Source organism: Camelus dromedarius, chromosome 4 (genome assembly GCF_036321535.1).
Source record: "Camelus dromedarius isolate mCamDro1 chromosome 4, mCamDro1.pat, whole genome shotgun sequence".
NCBI lineage: Eukaryota > Metazoa > Chordata > Mammalia > Artiodactyla > Camelidae > Camelus > Camelus dromedarius.
In genome coordinates, this window is record NC_087439.1 from 32,572,580 (window position 1) to 32,590,675 (window position 18,096).

The 18,096-nt window shown below is 40.0% G+C and overlaps 1 long non-coding RNA gene across 1 annotated transcript in view; it reads left to right on the forward strand.

The window, feature by feature from the left end:
* The first annotated feature begins 817 nt into the window (after positions 1-817).
* The window catches only part of LOC135321209 (uncharacterized), a 192,205-nt gene continuing 174,926 nt past the window's right edge, over positions 818-18,096 (forward strand). Inside the window, exon 1 of the long non-coding RNA XR_010380774.1 lies at positions 818-992. This is a non-coding gene — a long non-coding RNA (uncharacterized LOC135321209). The remainder of the gene's footprint in view (positions 993-18,096) is intronic.

Here is an 18,096-nt window from a genome sequence, read left to right on the forward strand (position 1 = left end):
AAGAGGGTGAAGGGAGATGGGTTCAGAGTGGGAGCAGGTGCTCACATCATAGAGGGAGTTTAGGTGATTGATGCTGTTACGTTTCTAAGCAGTGGCATGACATGCTGAACTAGAGCAATAATGCAGTAAAAGAAGATAAGGGCTAAAATCCGAGTTTAACATTGAAAGTGGTGAGAGAAGTAATCAGAGCCTAGGCTTATTTTGAAACAGAACTGGCTGACAGTTTGGAGATGAGATTGTAGGAGAGGCATAAATGGTGACTTCAAGATCACAGCATTTACCTGTGTGTGGGTCCGTGGAGCTGGAAAGATGAAATTGCTAGTTCTTAGGGCTGAATGCAGGACACGTTAACTTTGAGAAACATATTACACATCTAAGTGTAGATGACAACAGGGAGTCATATATAGAATTCCGGAGTTCAGGAGAAAGGCTTGGGCTGCAGATACCAGTTTAGAAGACATCAGGTATTGAAGCCAAGAGATTGGATGAGATCACTAGGGAAGTGTGGATAGAAGATACTCAAGGTCTGAGATGGGGCCCTGGGGCACACCAGTGTTTACAGTAGTCCTCCGCCCGGCTGCACATCAGAATCACCTGGGAAATCTTTAACAGAATGGCCCAAGCCTGATACCTCGCCCCCAGAGATTCTGATTTAATTAGTCTGCTTGAGGCTTGGGCATCAATGTATTTAAAAAATTTACCAGGTGATTCTTTTTGTTTTAAACTACCAGGGAACCAGGTGATTCTCATATTCAGCAGGAATTGAGAAGCACTGGTTTAGAGGCTGGAGGAGGCGGAGTCTATCAGCAAAGGAAACAAAGATGGTGTAGTCAGTGAAGACGCAAGCAAGAGAGCTGTTACAGGTTTCCGCCAAAGAAAATGTTTCGAGAAGGAGAGGGTAACTGGCCAGATACTATCAAGAGCAGAGCATTGACTGCTGTGTCTTACTTAGCAACATGGAGGGCACTGCTGGATACGGATTCGTTGGAAAGGTAAGGACGAAGGCTTGCTCTCTCTCCCTCTCCCTCTCTGTCTCTTCTGGTAGGAAATACTAAAGTTTGTATGCTCATGTGAATTGATGAGGCGGGACAAAGGAGAAATTTCTCAAAGGACGTCCTTGCACATGGGAGAAGGACTGGAATCTGGTGCAGAAACGGAGTGGCTGGAGACTGGAGCCCCAGCGGGTCGTCCACAAGTGATAGGAGAGATGGCAGAGTGTGTGGGCACAGGTTCAGAGGAGTTGCCAGGGCCAGTGGAACTTCTTTTCTGATTATTTCTTTTGTCTCAACGAATAGAAAGCTAGGGAGAGGGATGTGTTAGATGTCCGAGGCCAGAGAATAACATAATTCTGGGAGAGAAGGCACATGAGTAGACCAGGACCACACGAGATTAGTGGTCATGGCTCAAGATTTTGCCGGTTAGCATGGCTGTGTATTTTTCACTAGCCGCTGTCAGCTATGCTAGGACAGGTTCAGAGCAAATGCAGTGAGTCTGTGAGTGAAGTAAGTTGATTTTTACCAGGGTTGGCGTCTCATTAAGCATGGACAGCAAAACAAGGGAGGAGCCTGAGCTTCCTGCGTGAATAGGAGAAGCTGTTTATAATTAGGAGCGGTTTGATCTCACATTGGTAAAATAGAAGCTAAAACAGGAAGGAGATGTGGGGGCGGGAATAGACGCTCAGATAATATAAATCAGGTCCCAATGAAGATGAAGAGTAATTGGGGTCTGGGAACTAAAATTAGCGTCTGGGAAGATGAGAGGACCTGGTCAGAGAGGAGATGGCTTAAATAGGAGATTCTGGAGAAGGGGCAGTTTGGTTAATCTGTGTATAACTGTTGGCAGCCTTAAGTGAGTGGTCCATGGGGCCCAGGCGAAAGTTCACAATAGCTTGCACCTGGTAAGAGATAAATGTACGCATGCGCTAGTAGCATGAGTCAGCATTATGAACACCACGCATGCGCCACTAACATCATAAAAGGACAAGTGCTTACACCTGAGGGCCGCCGTCCACTGTGCACACCACCCACTTGTACTGCAATAAAGTGCTGTTTTGCTCCATGTCGGCTCCTTGCACCTTCTTCCAGTTGGGCAACTCACCTCTTGAGATCCCTTTCCAGCCCCTCTTGGCTGACAATGACCTACTGCGTGGCTGAGGGGGAGAGGGGCTGAGATATGGTGGGGTTCAGGTGGTTGGAGGAATCAGGGGTAAATGAGCTGAGAGGCCCACGAAGTGGAAGGGTTGTCTATAAAGACACTGAGACCACTGAAACCCAAGGCAAGGGGAGTATTGGTGAGAACCATAGTGGTCCAAGTGCTCTGCGCTGAAGGAAGAAAGGAGGACCAGGTAAGTCTGTAGCTGACTGCCACAAAGCAGAGTAGCGTACGGTAGAGAGTGATGTTTTGAGGTTAAAACTGGGTTTTTAGGAAAGAATGCATATCAATTGTTTGGATGAGACAATGAGAGGCATGAAGAACACCTATTACCACTTACAGGCATAATGAACCAAGTCTGTGGAAGAAAAAAAAGCCACTACTTGGGAGGGCTACAGGCTTTTTACACCAGATGACAAAAGCAACATTTGTAAATTCATTGAGAGCAGTGGTATGTAATGACGGTGAAGAGCGTGAGCTCCGGAGCGCAACTGTTGATATTCCAGTCACAGCTACTATACTTACTGGCTTTGTGATATTAATGCCTTAGCGCCCTGACTTCATCTATAAAACTGGGAGAATAACAGGATCTGTCTCATAGGGTTACTGTGCAGCGTAAATGAGTCGACACACATTAAAAGACTTAGGAGAACACCTGGCGTGTGTTAAGAGTATGCAGTCAATAAAAAGATGATGATGATGACTCATCTTTAATTTGCCTTTGAGGGGCAAAAAAAGATGATTGTTGTTGTTATTATTATTACTCCTTCTTGATTTGCCTTTGGGGAGAGGAAAACAGATGCCTGGGAAAGAATGAGTAAAACAGTTTTCTGCCCAGCTGAGTTTACTCTAATGTTGTTTGAACATTTGGTCTCCATATGATATATACCAGGCATCTGTAGCATCAGGCCCCTGTAATATTAATTAATAATTCTCAACATGTTACTTGGTAATTAAAAAAAATTCTAAAATCTGAGAAAAGAAATCCCAAATAAGGGGTCCATCTGTTGGATGTCTGAGCATCGGACATGGTATTGAATTTTAACCTATAGGATAAAATAAATATCCATTGAGTTCATACTGATAGAAATAATTGAACAAATACATTCCCTCTTTTTTGTTTTCAGTCCCTATGTATTCATTTGGGTTTAATATATTTCCCACAATGTATTCCTGGTCCTTTTCTCCTTCTAATTTGAGAGTTTCTAATCTTATTTAGTAATTTTTATAGATTTATATTTGTTGAAATTGCTGCTCTCCTAGAACTTAATTTTGCCATTCTATTCAGGGAATTTTGTTGTCCATAATTTCTTTTTCTTGCCTTCTTCATTCCCTTGAACAAATTAAATTCCTCTCCTTCTTACTAAATTCTTTGGTCTAAATTACTCAGACCAAAACTTTTGCTTATTTTCCTTCTTAATCTCTAAAATTTATCAATATCCACGTCTAGTGAATAAGAAAATAATCTGAGAAGATTTTTACTTGCCTCAGGTCACTTTCTTCTACCCTCTTTTTTTTTTTAAACCACTTTATTGAGGTATGACTGACCTGTAAAAAGCTGTACATATTTAATGTATACAACTCAGTGAGATACTTGGAGATGAGTATACACCTGTGAAACCCACCCCACCGTCAAAGCCATACACATCACCTCCTCTTGCCCTTTCCTCTTGCTCTTTTATTAACTATGCTCTTTTGTCAGTTTGGTGCCTGAATTTTGGATATGTTTGTTTCCATTGGTCATCATTTATCTAGAACTTTACTAATGTGCCTACTCCTTTACTTTCCATATGATTCTTCCTCCTTATATGCCAGAGAATATCTTTGTTTTACTTTTAAGTGAAATTTTAACTCTACATAGAGATGTAAATTCAAAATTCTTTTCTTTCCAAGCTATGAAAAGACTGCTCCATTAGCCTCTTGTACCTAGTTTTGTTATTGATAAATTTGGTGTCACTTTCCTTTATAAATGGTTGTCTTTATCTCTGGAAACTATTAGATTTTGTCTGTGTGTGTTTTAATAGGCTTTATAGTTTAGAGCAATTTTAGGTTCACAGTAAAATTCAGTGGAGGCACAGAAAGTTCCCATGTACTCTCTGCCCCCACACCTGCACAGCCTCCGCCATAATCACCATCCATCACCAGAGTGATACTTTTGCTACAACTGATGAGCCTACATTGACACATCATAATATCATAATCAACCAAAGCCCATAGTTTACATTGGGGGTCACTCTATGTACATTCTATGGACAAATGTACAATGATTTGTGCCCACTATTTCAATATACAGAGTAGTTTCACTGCCCCTAACATCCTTTGTGCTCCCCCTGTTCATCCCTTCCCCTTCCCTAGCCACTGGCAACCACTTACCTTTTAACTGTCTCCTTAGTTTTGCCTTTTCCGGAATATCATATAGTTGCAATCATAACAATATTTAGCTTTTTTAGATTGGCTTTCATTTAGTAAGTTGTGTTTAACTTTCCTCCATGTCTTTTCAAGGCTTGATAACTTATTTCTGTTTAGCACTGAATAATATTCCAGTGTCCGGGTGTACCAGAGTTTATTTAGTCACCTACAGAAGAACATCTTGGTTGCTCACAACTTTTGACAGTTATTATGCATAAAGCTGCTATATACATGCATGTGCAGGTTTTTGTATGGTTATACATTGTCAACTTATTTGGGTAGATATCAAGGAGTTCATTTTTGGTGGTTTTATTTGGTGGTGGTGGGGTGGTGGAGAGGATGTCTTCTGTCCATTTGGCATTTACACTAGATCCAGTGTATGGACCTTCTTAGATTTGCTTGGACCATCCTGTGTACAGTCTTTGGCTACTTGCTTAGTGGACATCCTGGACTCCACTAAGGCTGAAGGCTGTCTCAACTTCCACGGATAATGCCAGGGCTTCAGTATAGCCTTGATCATGCCAAATGCTGCAGTTTTCTTGGTCAGGGTTGACCTAATGGGACTTAGGGAGACTATTACTCCCTATTACTTTTAATCTCAAAAGAAGTGCAGAAGTGTAGGGAGAGACATCAAGCTGCCCTCCAGGCAGCCTGGCTGGAAGGTAGGAGAGGCATGTAACACAAACCCCAAGTTCAGGAAAGTTTACGCCTTATGAGGCAATGAAGGACAGAAAGTGGGAGGAGGTGGCAGATAAATCCTATTCCCTGAGACACTTGCTTGTCTGAATACAATAAATATAACTGAGCACCAAACTGTGATTTATTTTTGTGAAGCTGTGGTGAACTTGAAAGCACACCACCTTGTATTTGCTTTCCCTCTTCCCTTGCTTCACTTCCCTTTTCACTCATTCTTGCCACCCTCAAATTGCAGTTTCCCAAAAAATCTTTAGCGTGTGAGCTTTACTTCAAGCTGTTTTCTAGAGGATATTTATAACATGGTGTTATTTCCAATCTGAAGTCTTTTATTTTCCTCTAATTCTGGGGAGTTCTTTTTTATTTTCATATAATCCTGTTTATTCTTCTCACTCTGGAATTCTTAACATTGATATTTTAACTTAACCCTCATCTATTTTATCTCCATTTTTTCCTCCCTTTATCTTTTGCTCATTCCTTTTTCAAGAGTTCCTTACCATAATCTTTCCAGCTTATGAAATCATTTTTCAGGTCTATTAAATTATTAAAAATTTTTAAACACATCCATTGAGTTCCTTATTTCAATGCCTGTATTTTCCAAGCCACCATTACCACTTGGTTGTTTTCTTGACTCATGTTTCCTCTTCGTCCTGCGCGTATCTCCCCCAGCTCTCTGAAGGTGAATGATTATTTTATATTCTTACTTTTCTCTGTTCCACAGTTCTGCTACCTCTTTTTCAGACTTTCGTAGCAAGTGGCCACCTATTAGCCACTTCTTGCCAATAATGGTAACTTTGGGGGAAGAGGGTAAAATCCTGGGCCCTGGCTTCTCCTCCAGAAGAGTTGCAGGGTTTTGGGAAGAGGGCCTTTTAATGGATGAGCATTTCTAGAGTTAGAATCCAGGCCCAAACAATCCTTTCTCTTCTCCTCTGCATTCTCCCCACCCCTCACCCCCAGGGAACTTACCAGGACTTCTGCTCCAGTCCTTGCTATTATCCAGGGGCCACTTCATGTTGCAGTTGTCCTCAGATTTGTAAAGAGGTCAGGGTCAAGGACACTCACTTGCTTGTGTCTTTATGCTACTGGCTTCTTCCTTCATGCTGTTAGAAGCCTGTGGTTCTGCTGCCTCTCCCAGCTGAATGCTCAGAACACTGATTTCCTGCCCAGTGATCCTGGTCGGTAATCAGTCCAGGGCAATGTGGGAAAAGAAACGTGCAGTTGACCCTTTAACAGTGCGGGAGTTAGGGGTGCTGACCGCCCACTTGGTGGAAAGTCCAGTACAGACACGGCTCTTCTACATCCCCTGTTTCTCCACGTCTTTGGATTCAGCCAACCTTGGATGGTAAAGTACTGTAGCATTTACTACTGAAAAAAATACGTGTGTATGTGGATCTGCACAGTTCAAACCTGTGTTGTTCAAGGCTCAGCTGTACACAGACAACGCTTTTCCTGTGGCTCTTCACCCTCCACCCTCCATCTTCCTAGTCTGTGGCTCCTGGCCTTCGCTCAGAAGTCCAGATCTTTGATCACCTCCTACTCCAAGACCTAAGGCTTCTAAATGTTATGGTTAGATGCTAGGTATCACCCTAAGACCCACTGTCCTGCCCATATTTCTGGTTTATTTCCAGCTTGGATTTGGGGGCAGGGATATTGCAGCCCCAGCTGGTTCACTGTCTTTTCTCCATTAGCAAAATTAAAGGGATTTAAGCCCTTCAAGACTTCCTATAAGATGCACTCTAAACTGTAAGTTGCTCAATAGATCAGAGACCATCCTTTTCCTAGTCTATCTTCTTCCCAGATGAATGCCCCCACTTCTCCAGCCTAGCCCCCCTCTACTCCTGCAGCAGGGAGTCCTTTGTACTTCCCTGAACAAGTGTTGCTGTTTCAGGGTTCTGTGCTTTGTGTTTGCTAGTCTCTTTGCTGTGAAAGTCTTCCACCTTTATCTACAAAATTCTTATAAAATATTTACCCATTCTTTCACAACTGGCAAGCAATGAAAAATCTTGATCATTCATTTAGTGAACAATATTTGCTGAGCAACAACCATGTGCCCAAAACTGGGATATACACTAAGAAAATAGGGCTGAGCAAGATGGTTAATCTGTGACTTCTTAGAATCCCATTTGGTTAGAAAGTCAGCTCTTATTTAATAGAAAGTTATAATACAGTGGGATATGTGTTACAATCAGTGTGACCCAGTGGGATCCCTTAGTGCTGGTGTCCAGTGTAGTTTAACCAGGGGAATTAAGGAAGCCTTGCTGCTTGAAATAACCTAAATATTGATTAGGAGTTAGCTGGACAAAAAGGATCTAGAAGATCCATCTAGAAGATCCAGATACAAAGAGAATAACATTTTATGTTCAAAGATCCTAAGGTAAGAGGAAAAAGAGGTGTCTGAGAATGTATGCTGGAAGAGTGGCAAGAAGCTAGACAGATGGACAGGTGCCCTGTCACTGGGAACCCTGGTGGGCATGTTAAGGAGCTCTGCCTCTATCCTACCAAAGGCCATGACAACAGTTGCGTGGTTAAATTTGTTTTGAGAAATCACTCTGGCTACTGCATATAGAAAGAACTGTGGGTTTGGGGTGACTATCAAAGAGAGACCAGTTATGAGTTTTAGTCCAATAAATGATATGACTTGAATTCAAGTAGGGAGGGTAAAGTTCTCATTCCTTGATGCTGTTTCTGCCTAGATATGTGCCATTATCATATTTATAGCCCAGTCCTTTAATAATTTGTTTACATGTATGTTTCCAAAATTTAGACTTGAACTGCTTAATGTAGCTATTTTTTTTTTTTTTGACCATGAATTCTCAATGCCTGATACACGAAAAATCCTTGGGAAATATCTGTACAATGAAAGAGTGAATTACTTTACTGGATGACTAATTTGGCAGGCTGGATTAGGGAGGTAAAGGATCTGAATGCAAGGACCTAACCAATCAGGAGTTAGGGAATTTGCAGTAGTTGGGGACAGAAAAGGATGTTAGCCTTTCATGAATAGAGGCACTTTATTAATAGTAACTGGAAGAAAAGAGAAGTGTGAATATAGCTTTGGGTAGATTTCAAGTTAAGTGGTGGGCACAGGAGGGATCTCCTGTCTGGTTGCTTCTGCTCTCTCAATGGAATATAAGGAGAGGCCCTCAGATAGGTATGGGTGGACCTAGGATATTTGGGGTGAGAGTAGAAAATGTGAAATAGCCGTTTTAGAAAACGACAAAGTGATGATACTAGAAGATTACAGTAGGAATGCCATGCATTGAGTCTCTTATGTTTGAGAAATTGTTAACCTAAATAATTAGATGTGAATTCCATTCTTCACACATTTCTAGAGAAGAACATAAAAAAAGGATCAAATTCAGGAAATACTTGCAGACCTCCTGGACTCTATTTCAATTCTCTTGGACATAGTATTCAGGTAGGGCTCTTTTATTTTGTCCCCACAAATAAACAGCTTGCCCTCTTATAAGGTTTAGTCGTGCCTTCTACCCCCTTCTTAATTCTTCATTTTTTTGAAATTTAGTAATTATTATTCTATCCTAGGTTCTTCGCTTATTTCCCTATGACCAGTCCTCTCTGCCGAGGGTTTGATTCTAGGTCAAATAAGACTGGTAGCTCATCTGGATAAGAGGCTGAGAGAGTCAAGGAAAGGAGATATATCTGCTATTAGAGGATTCTCTACCAATGGGCTAGTGGTAGTAGATGGGTAAATCTGTGAACATTTTCACCTTCATTTTTATCGTGTCATAAAAATATCAGACACTCTGCTGCCTTTTAGGATAGTGAATCTCAGCCAGAGAAATGCACATGCTTACCTGTATAGGTTTGTAAAAATTCAGGTATCTAGGCTGCACCTTCAGAAATTCTGATTCAATAGAACTTTAAGATTTCAAAACCCCAAGGTGACTCTAATATGCACTAAGTTAAGAATTACTTTTATCATCCAATAAAAGGAACCCAAGATTCTAGGCAAAGCGGTTGGTTCTAGGGCTGGGACAGAAATAATATAAGCCTGGAAACCTGTGTGGTTCCAGAAAACAAGGAAATGCTCAAAAAAGATAAAGGCTTGTCAGAACAACACAAGAGATAAAACTGAAGGAACTAATGGCCAAAGATGGAACAATTTGAGCAACAAAAACTAATGGCAGTATTGAATTTTAACCTATAAAAGAAATTTCCACGAATCCTTATGAAAATAAAATAAGTAAATGGGAGTTAAGAGCACTTCCTCATTGTTGAATTTCAATTAATAAATGTCAAAAGAAAAAAAAAATAGAAAATAGCCATTCGGCAAGTAGCACAGTAATAGATATTGCAGACAAGATCCACCAATGGATGCTGAAATCAGTGGGCAAGGGTTGAAGAGAAATGGGATTTGTATCCACTCCAAGTATCTCCACCAAGATCATTATCAACGACAGAGGGAAAATAGTTAATGTACATTGGAGTAATGCAACACACAGCAACCTAATGATGTGATCAAGATAAACATCACTAGCAATAAGACATATGGACAGCATGAAACCCTTGATATGATACACTGAAAAGGACACATCCTTTTAAAACTTTTTTTTGACAGAAACGAATATCCTCACTACAGTCATGAGAAAACATCATGGTGCCTCAGTCACACATACTTGTTTCTTGAATGCACTGTCTCTATTTCCAGATCCCTGCTCAACACACACACCTTGTCTCTTGCTAAGACTCACACTGTCTGTTCACTTATTTAGTGTTGATACTCTAAGCAACTTGATGGAAAGCACCATATTTGTTTCACTCATCAAGGTACCTGGCATATATTTTTTTGTAAAGAATGCCATTAGAATTTTGATAGAGATTGCATTGTATCTATAGATGGTTTTGGGTAGTACAGACATTTTTACAGTATTAATTCTTCCATTTCATAAATACAGATTACCATTCCATTTATTTGTGTCTTTAATTTCTTTCGTTAAAGTCTTATAATTTGCAGTGTGCAGATCTTTCATTTCCTTGTTTACATTTATTCCTAAGTTTTTTATTTATTTATTTATTTTTTTTTACTATTTTTGATGCTAGTGTGAATGAAATTGTTTTCTTTATTCCTTTTTCAAATGTTTTTCAGTGTATAAAAACAATTGATTTCTGTATGTGGAGTTTTTTACCCTGAAAATTTACTGAATTTATTAGTTCTAACAGTTTTTAGTAGAGTTTTTAGGGTTTTCTTGATATAAGATCATATCATCTGCAAACAGACAGTTTTCATTCTTTCCTTCCAATTTGGATGCCTTTTATTTCTTTTTCTTATCTAGTTCCTTTGGGTTGGACTGACATAACTATATTGTACGGGAGAAGTGAGAGTGAGTACTCTTATTGTCTTTCTTATCTTAGAGGAAAAGCTTTTAACCTTTCACCACTGAATATGATTTTACCTGTGGGTTTGTCGTATACGGCCTTTATTATGTGTATGATGCAGCTATTGCATGGAATGTTGTGTATATGTCTATATACAGGTTCATTTGGTCTAAAGTATAATTCATTTCTAATGTTTTCTTGTTGATTTTCTGGCTGGATGATCTATCCATTGATGAAAGTGGGGTATTGAAGTCCCCTCCTATTACGGCATATGTCTCCCTTCAGATCTGTTAGTATTTGCTTAATATATTTAGGTGCTCCAGTGTTGGGCGCATATATATATTTGATTATTTTATCTGCTTAATGAATCAGCTCCTTTTTCATTATATATTGACTTTGTCTCTTGCTTCCATTTTTGGCTTTAAACCTATTTTGTCTGATATAAGTATAGCTACCCCAGCTCTCTTCTGGTTTCTACTTACATGAAATACCTTTATCTATCCCTTCACTTTGAACATACGTGTGTCCTTAAAGCTGAAGTTAGTCTCTTGTAGGCTTCATATAGTTGGGGCCTGTTTTTTTTCTTTTTTTGATCCGTTCATCCACTATGCCTTTTGATTGGAGAAATCAATCTATTTACATTTAGAGTAATTACTGATAGGTAGGGACTTAGAATCTTTTAAATTGTTTTCTGGCTGTTTTGTAGTCCCCTTGTTACTTTCTTCCTCTGGGGCATTCCTTTGTGAATTTCGGTGTTTCCATAGCGGTGTGCTTTGATTTCCTTCTCTTATCTTTTGTGAAATATGCTGTATGTTTTTGCTTTGTGGTTACCATAGGCTTCCATAAAACATCTTACAGATAGAAGAGTCTATTTTACACTAACAGTTTAACTTCAGTTGCATACAGAAACTCTGCCCTTTTCTCCCTCCTTTTATATTTTTGAAACCATGATTTGTATCTTTTACATGTACTCGGATGACCAAACCTTCTTCTAGGTTTGGAAAGTTCTCAGCCATTATTTTTTTGAATAAACTTTCTGCCCTTTTCTCCTTCTGAGACGAGAGCCTGTGGTGTGCGCCCAACCAGCTGTGGGGTCCTGCTGCAGGTGCCTTTGTAGTGTCAGGGGCAGGCTGGTGTAGTGGTGGTTGCCAGGGCAGATAGCAACGGCTTACCATGGACTCGCCAGCAGCGACAGGGGCCCTGGCTGTCGGTGTGCTGTCCTGTGGCTCAGGGTCTCACCAAGGATGTATGGCAGTGGAGGGTGGTGATGGGATTCAGGCTGGAGGTGTGCAGGTACACAGCTGGAGGGGCTGGCTCCAGTGAGCATAGTGGTGCAGGCCAGTGACAAGACAGAGACCGACCTGGGCCCACAAGTAGCTGCACGGGTCCTAGCTGTTGATGGGATTTCCCGTGGCTGCACAGTCTCCCCCTGGGCAGTCGCAGGCAGTGGAGGCCAGGGATGGTTATGAGAACAGAGGCAGACAAGTACACAGCTGGAAGGGCCAGCCCCAGTTGCACACATGGTGATGGGGCTCAGCCAGAGTGATCTACGCTGGCATCTTGCACTCCCGTAGCCACAGAACTGGGCTGGCCATCAGTTCAGTTCCTGGGCTCCTGTGGTGGGGGAAGAGTTTTGAGGGAGGAGGGACTCAGGTGGCTGTTCTTAGTTAATGTGGCTACCTGCGGGGTAGAAACTAGTGAGATCTGCCAGGGCTGCGTGGAGGCTGTGGGCTGTCGGTCTCTTCAGTGTGAACGCTGCTGGTTTGTCTGCAGAGCAAGCACTGTGAACCACGGTCGTTCCTGCTGTGCGGCTGCTAGCGGGAGCCTGCTTCTCTTCTTGTTCCTCTTTGTCGCCTTGTGTCTCAGCTTTGCAGTCTGGGTGGAAGCAGGACCATTGTGCAGTGCCCTGGGAGGCTGGGGAAGCTGGTTGCTCTCTCTGGCCTTCCTTTCATGGTGAGAGGAACTTTTTCAAACTGGAAAGTTCCCTGATGGCACTGAGCAATGCCAGCTTGGAGGATTAGATAATGAAGGCAAAATTAAGCTGTCTTTTTACTCTTCTTGTACAGCATTCTCAGGCTTTTTGTTCCACTGTGTTGCTAAAGTTTCTTAAGTGGACGTCAGAGTGCTCTCAGACCTGGTTTTGCTCTTGGGTAGCTGTCTATTGATCTTTGCCAGGAGATGGAGACTGGGGTCTCTGATATTGCCGTTTTGGTTGACATCACTCTAGGTCTTGTTTTTCTTATCATTCCTAGAGATGGCAAATTAGTTTCATCTGAAGTGAGAGCTGTATCGAAGAGAGGCTTGATGTGGCTCAGCACAATACAGTGCTGTAACTGGCTGGTGATTTCTGCCTTAGACACTAAGGGTACATAATATTCATAAGTTAGCCAGATCATTTTGATCCTTGGAGTAAATGACTTACAATTTCCTTAACTTACATAGTTCCTTAATAAATGACTTACATTCTGTACGTGTTAAATTGCTTACATCTGTAAGCGTCCCTAAGACCTATACTGAGGAGTTAATGGGTGGGTCTATTTTGTCCAAGGCTCCTGTGATTGTTAGCAACCTATTTAGCCTATCTTTACAGTAAAGTGCTGCTGTTTCACTCATTTTAACATCTAAATAGGATTCTTCTTATGAACCGTAAAATAGATATTTTCCGACATTTAAATGGCTTTGCCCAGTAACCCACAGGGCCGGTAATATGTTTATTGTAAAATATTGACAGTTGATACTGTTAGCAGAGTCAGTCGATCGGTCCTGGAGGTTTAACAATTTCCTTTAAGTTCTTTGCTGACGGAAAAAAATTGGGCCCAGCACGACATAATTCACCAAGTTAAAAAGATAGGAAAAATTCAAATAGGGAAATTAGAGGTAAGGAAACAGGATAGTGCAAATTCGTAAATCTCCAATGGCTAACAATGGTGGATTGCAGCTCCACCTGCTGGTCAGAAGTATTGTTTTTATTACTGTTTCATGAGTTTGTTGCTCCCTCCCAGGGTTTCTGCATGCACCTTAACTAGGTATGTAGGGTTTATTCATAAAAAATTTTTCAACTGATTGGCAAATCAAGCTATTCTACTACTAAATCATTCGTGCTGTATAATATACAGCAATAGGCTTGAATTGGAACCATTTCTGTGACAAAAATTTTAAAACCCATTCCCCCCTCAATCTTGCATCACAAATAGAATGTCCCTGTCAGAAGCTGAAGTTATGGGAGTTAGAAATTAAATGACGAGGCGCTGACAGATTCTATTACATTTCATTGCTCTGGGTTTCTTTTGGCACTTTTGAATTATTTCTTAGATGAATCTAGAATACCTAGAGTGTTCTGGATCTATCACAGATGATGGCTATCACCCCAGCATCCCATTATGTGGCCTGAAGATCTTTGCTTTATAGAGCATGACTGCTTTCGTGGCTATTTATAACTGCAGATGTGGCCTGTCTCTAATCTCCTTGTTGGGCTGGCTGCAAAAGCAGCAGATGCTACATTAAACAATTTAACATGTGATGATGTTAATATGAGCTGGACACACACCTGTATTACTAGAAAAAAATCACTCATTTAAAAGATGATATATAACCATGTATTTGAGCTTTATATTAATTATTTTGATAGACATAGTGACTTTTATTTCAGGCAATAAGGCACCTAAGGAATGGGTAATTGTTGCTTCTTTCCAGGGATCATAAAAATAAGGTGCACACTAAGCAATTCAGGTGGGTTGAGTTGCTGATTTGTTGGGAAGATGAGCGTCTAAATTTAGTAGCCTCAGGAGAGTTATTTGAAGTTTATAATTCTGCAAAATTTTCTGGTGACTAAAGAATGAAGTTTTTTTTCAAGCTTAATTTGGGCTCTCAAAACTTTGGAAATTGTTAGCTTCACTGAGGACCTAAGGATTTATACACGAATGCAGTCTGAAGGAGTCTGAACTCAGCCTGTCCTCGGTAATGTTCCATTTCTTTTCTTTATTCCCACTCTGGTAAGAGAAGGAGAACTCATTAGTGGTTCCAGGGATGGATTTCATCTTGATGGTTGAGAAATAAAAGTAAACCCTGAAAGACTGGCGTAGTGGCTTTTCCTGTTTCCTGGTGCAGCTGCCCTACTGCTTTTTCTTTCTCTCACTAAAGACTTTATAAAGACATTTTCTCTTATATATTAATAATTTTCAAAATCATTTAAGAGCCCTTTTAGGGACAAGTTATTAAATTCATGGGAACTATTAGAATATAATCATCAAATCCGAAAAATTCCCTGGCTATAGACAAAAGTATGTGGACAGAAGGGACTGTGAGATGAATGTAAATGACAAATAGGTTATTTTGTTGATAAACATGAGCTCATTGAGATAATTGAATAGGAACTGCTTTTAAACAACACATTTTATTAGTGAATTTTTATGACATCCGTTATAGCTTCAAAAATTTCTTTTTGGTGCACAAGAGATTTAATTACAATCCTGTTTTATACTTTTAAATGTGCTTATTTTCTTTTAAAGGACTCCTAAGTGACATTTAGGAAATAAATCTAAAACCACCATATAAAGGATACTTACAAAGAGTACGTGGTATAGATAGGTATCTCAGTGCATAGTGCTTCTTATGAAGGAACTCCAAGCATTTTTTAAAGCAGTCCAATTAATTTATGCAGGAACACTATGCAAAGTGGATGATAAATACTACTAGATCGTTTTTTTAATGGAAAAATTACAGCATAAAAATTTAGGTTCCTTGCCTAAGTTTATATAGTCCAAAGGCATAAAATATATCAGTTTTTAAACTGAACAAAACAGATATTTGCTGCTTATTTTTGGTTTTGACTATGAGAATCCTTTCCACTTCAGTTTTCCATTCTTTTATTCAATTGATACACATTGAGTATAGAATTCTATGCTATGAAATGGGTGATGATTTCTACTCTTAAAGTGCTTACACTTTGTTGGAAAGATACAGACATGTAAATTAGGAATTTTGAAGCAGTGGGATGAAGACTTTTGTCCTAAGGTAATATATATTTATAAAATTGTGAAAGTTTAATGTAATTATTAAAGTATGTAAAGTAAAAACAAATTGTAAAAGACTATATATAATAACCTATGAATAAATACATACTTATGAAATAGTATAATTAAGGCTTTGACAGTATTTTGCCTTCAGTGTTATATGCATTTAATTGAAACTACCTCTGGCTGGAAAATCACTATAGAAACTTCTTTTTTTTCCAGCTTTGAGAGGTAATTAGCATACAACATTGGAGGTGAATATTGAGCTGCCTTTCAAAGACTGAGTAGGACTTAGTAGGCACAATAGGGGAAAAGACAGACCAGTAAAAGAAATGAGTGTGTATGGATGCCCAGAGGGGTGACTTCTCCTGAGTTCAAGGAAATCAATTTGCCCTAGGTACTTGAGAGGAAGATCTGAGGCTGCAGGAGCTGATAGGACATGAGGATGAACACTGATCTTGACCTTGGAAGCTTTGGGGAATCACTAAAGTATTTTTAAATAGTTCACAGTTGAGTTTTCCAAGGAGCACTCTGGACTTCATTGAACACTGTCCCAACCACGAGGCGAGAACCTGAATGAGGCTGTAGCTGTCAGAATGGGCAACTCTCAGAATCTATTCATAGGATGAAAGTGTTGAGATCTGTCTGTAGGAGAGATTCTTTGGTGAGTGGGTGATTGTGGAGGAGGAGTGGTGTGTCCTCTGTCTTGGGTGCCCAGTGAATACTGGCACCATATGCCAAGCTGGGAAATCAGGAGGAACAGATCTGGTGAGAAAGATTGTGACTTGTACCCCACTGTTTGAGGAGGCAACAGATATATTTATTTTGCATATTTTATACCTCATCAATAAAAATACATATCCAATAAAATTTTGAGCTTGCATCCAACTTTATAGTTTATGAATGACATACATACCTATAAACTTTGTATGCAGTGTACATTATAAATAAAAATTGTAAAAGGCTGAGATTGAAAAGTATCTGTAGATAGATGTTCTAATATTTTCTTTCCACCCTCCATTGACTGCTTTGCAAATTGCAATTTGGAAGCGGTTGCTTTAAAGCAAGTCCATAGATGAGGTCCCCCAAGAATAATTGAATGAACAAAGTAGAAGTGGAGGTGAATGCTTGGCAGTGCCCACATCTAAGCATTAGTTAAGAATCCAACAGAAGAAAAGGAGACTGCAGAGGAGACTGAGATGTGGCAGCCAGAGGCTAAGCACAATCTCCCAGAAGCTAAAGGAAGACAATGATCCTTGTGTTTATTGCACCAACCACACTTCATTCCTGAGTTCATGCCCTGCAGCAGGAGCATTCAGGGGGTCAGGGGCTGGAGACTCAGTGTAAAATGAGACATTAACACTGCCTGAGAGAGACAAAAAGGACATCAATAATAATATTACAGGGCAATATTAAATGCTGAAATTTAAAAAAAAATACACATTCTGCATTCTTAATGGAGTTTACGTTTCTGTGTGTTAGGGAGGTGGGATGCTTAAGTTTTTCAGGAGAGGCAGTAGCGAAATGAATTTGAAATGAGGTGGGTTTTTTGGTTGTTGTTTTTGTTTTTTTTTGTTTTTGTTTTTTTTTTTTTTGTAGTTGTTGAGCAAGAGTTAGGCAGAGAAAGCTTAAAACATCTGTGACTCTGATCTAGGAGAACAAAATTTTCAGTCCAGTACACGGAACCATCTTTCTGCTGTCTGTCATCGTCATGAATCCATGCGAGTACTGGCTCATTTATATTCCTGAAAGGTATTACATTCTTGCAAATTGTTGCAGATAACAGTACTCACATTTAAATGAGAACTTTTAAATACCTTTCTCTATTTATAGCAGGAAAGGAAAGAAGTTCCCTGGTTCTGCTCCCTGGAGGCGTTCATTAGGGGAAGTTTAATGAAGCAGGCAAACAGGTGCTTTTTATGTGCCTCTTATAAAGGGTTGCAACAGCGCCTTTCCCATCCCTTCAGCTTCCAACTGGGAGCACACGTCATCCGCTGAGCTAATGGCTCACAGCAGGGTCCTTTCCTGTGTTCCACATAAATATTCAGAGTTCTATCATCCTCTGCCTGGCGATTGATCATAAGCACAATAGGGAGAGAAAGATGAAAAAAAAATAAATTCAGAAATGGATGATTTGTGTCTTAAATCTAAAGAAGTTAGTTTTGGCACAGTAAGGTTTAAGAAATATACACTGAATATGGAGTTAGTGCATGAGTTAATAAAAACACTGCTGGATTAATATTAAAGAGTTCCCTAAATCCCCAATATCCAGGGGAAAATAATAATAGTTTGTGACCACCACTCTTTTCCATTGCTTTTTGATCTCTTCCCCTTGCCAACAGTTCGTAAGTTTGTGGGCACTTACACATTTACAACCATTCTTAACAGGTTGGACATAATATAAACATCACATAAACTCTTTATTGGTTTCACTTAAATCGGGAAGCTAACATTTTAATCACTTAGATACTTGAACACATGTCCACTTGGTAGT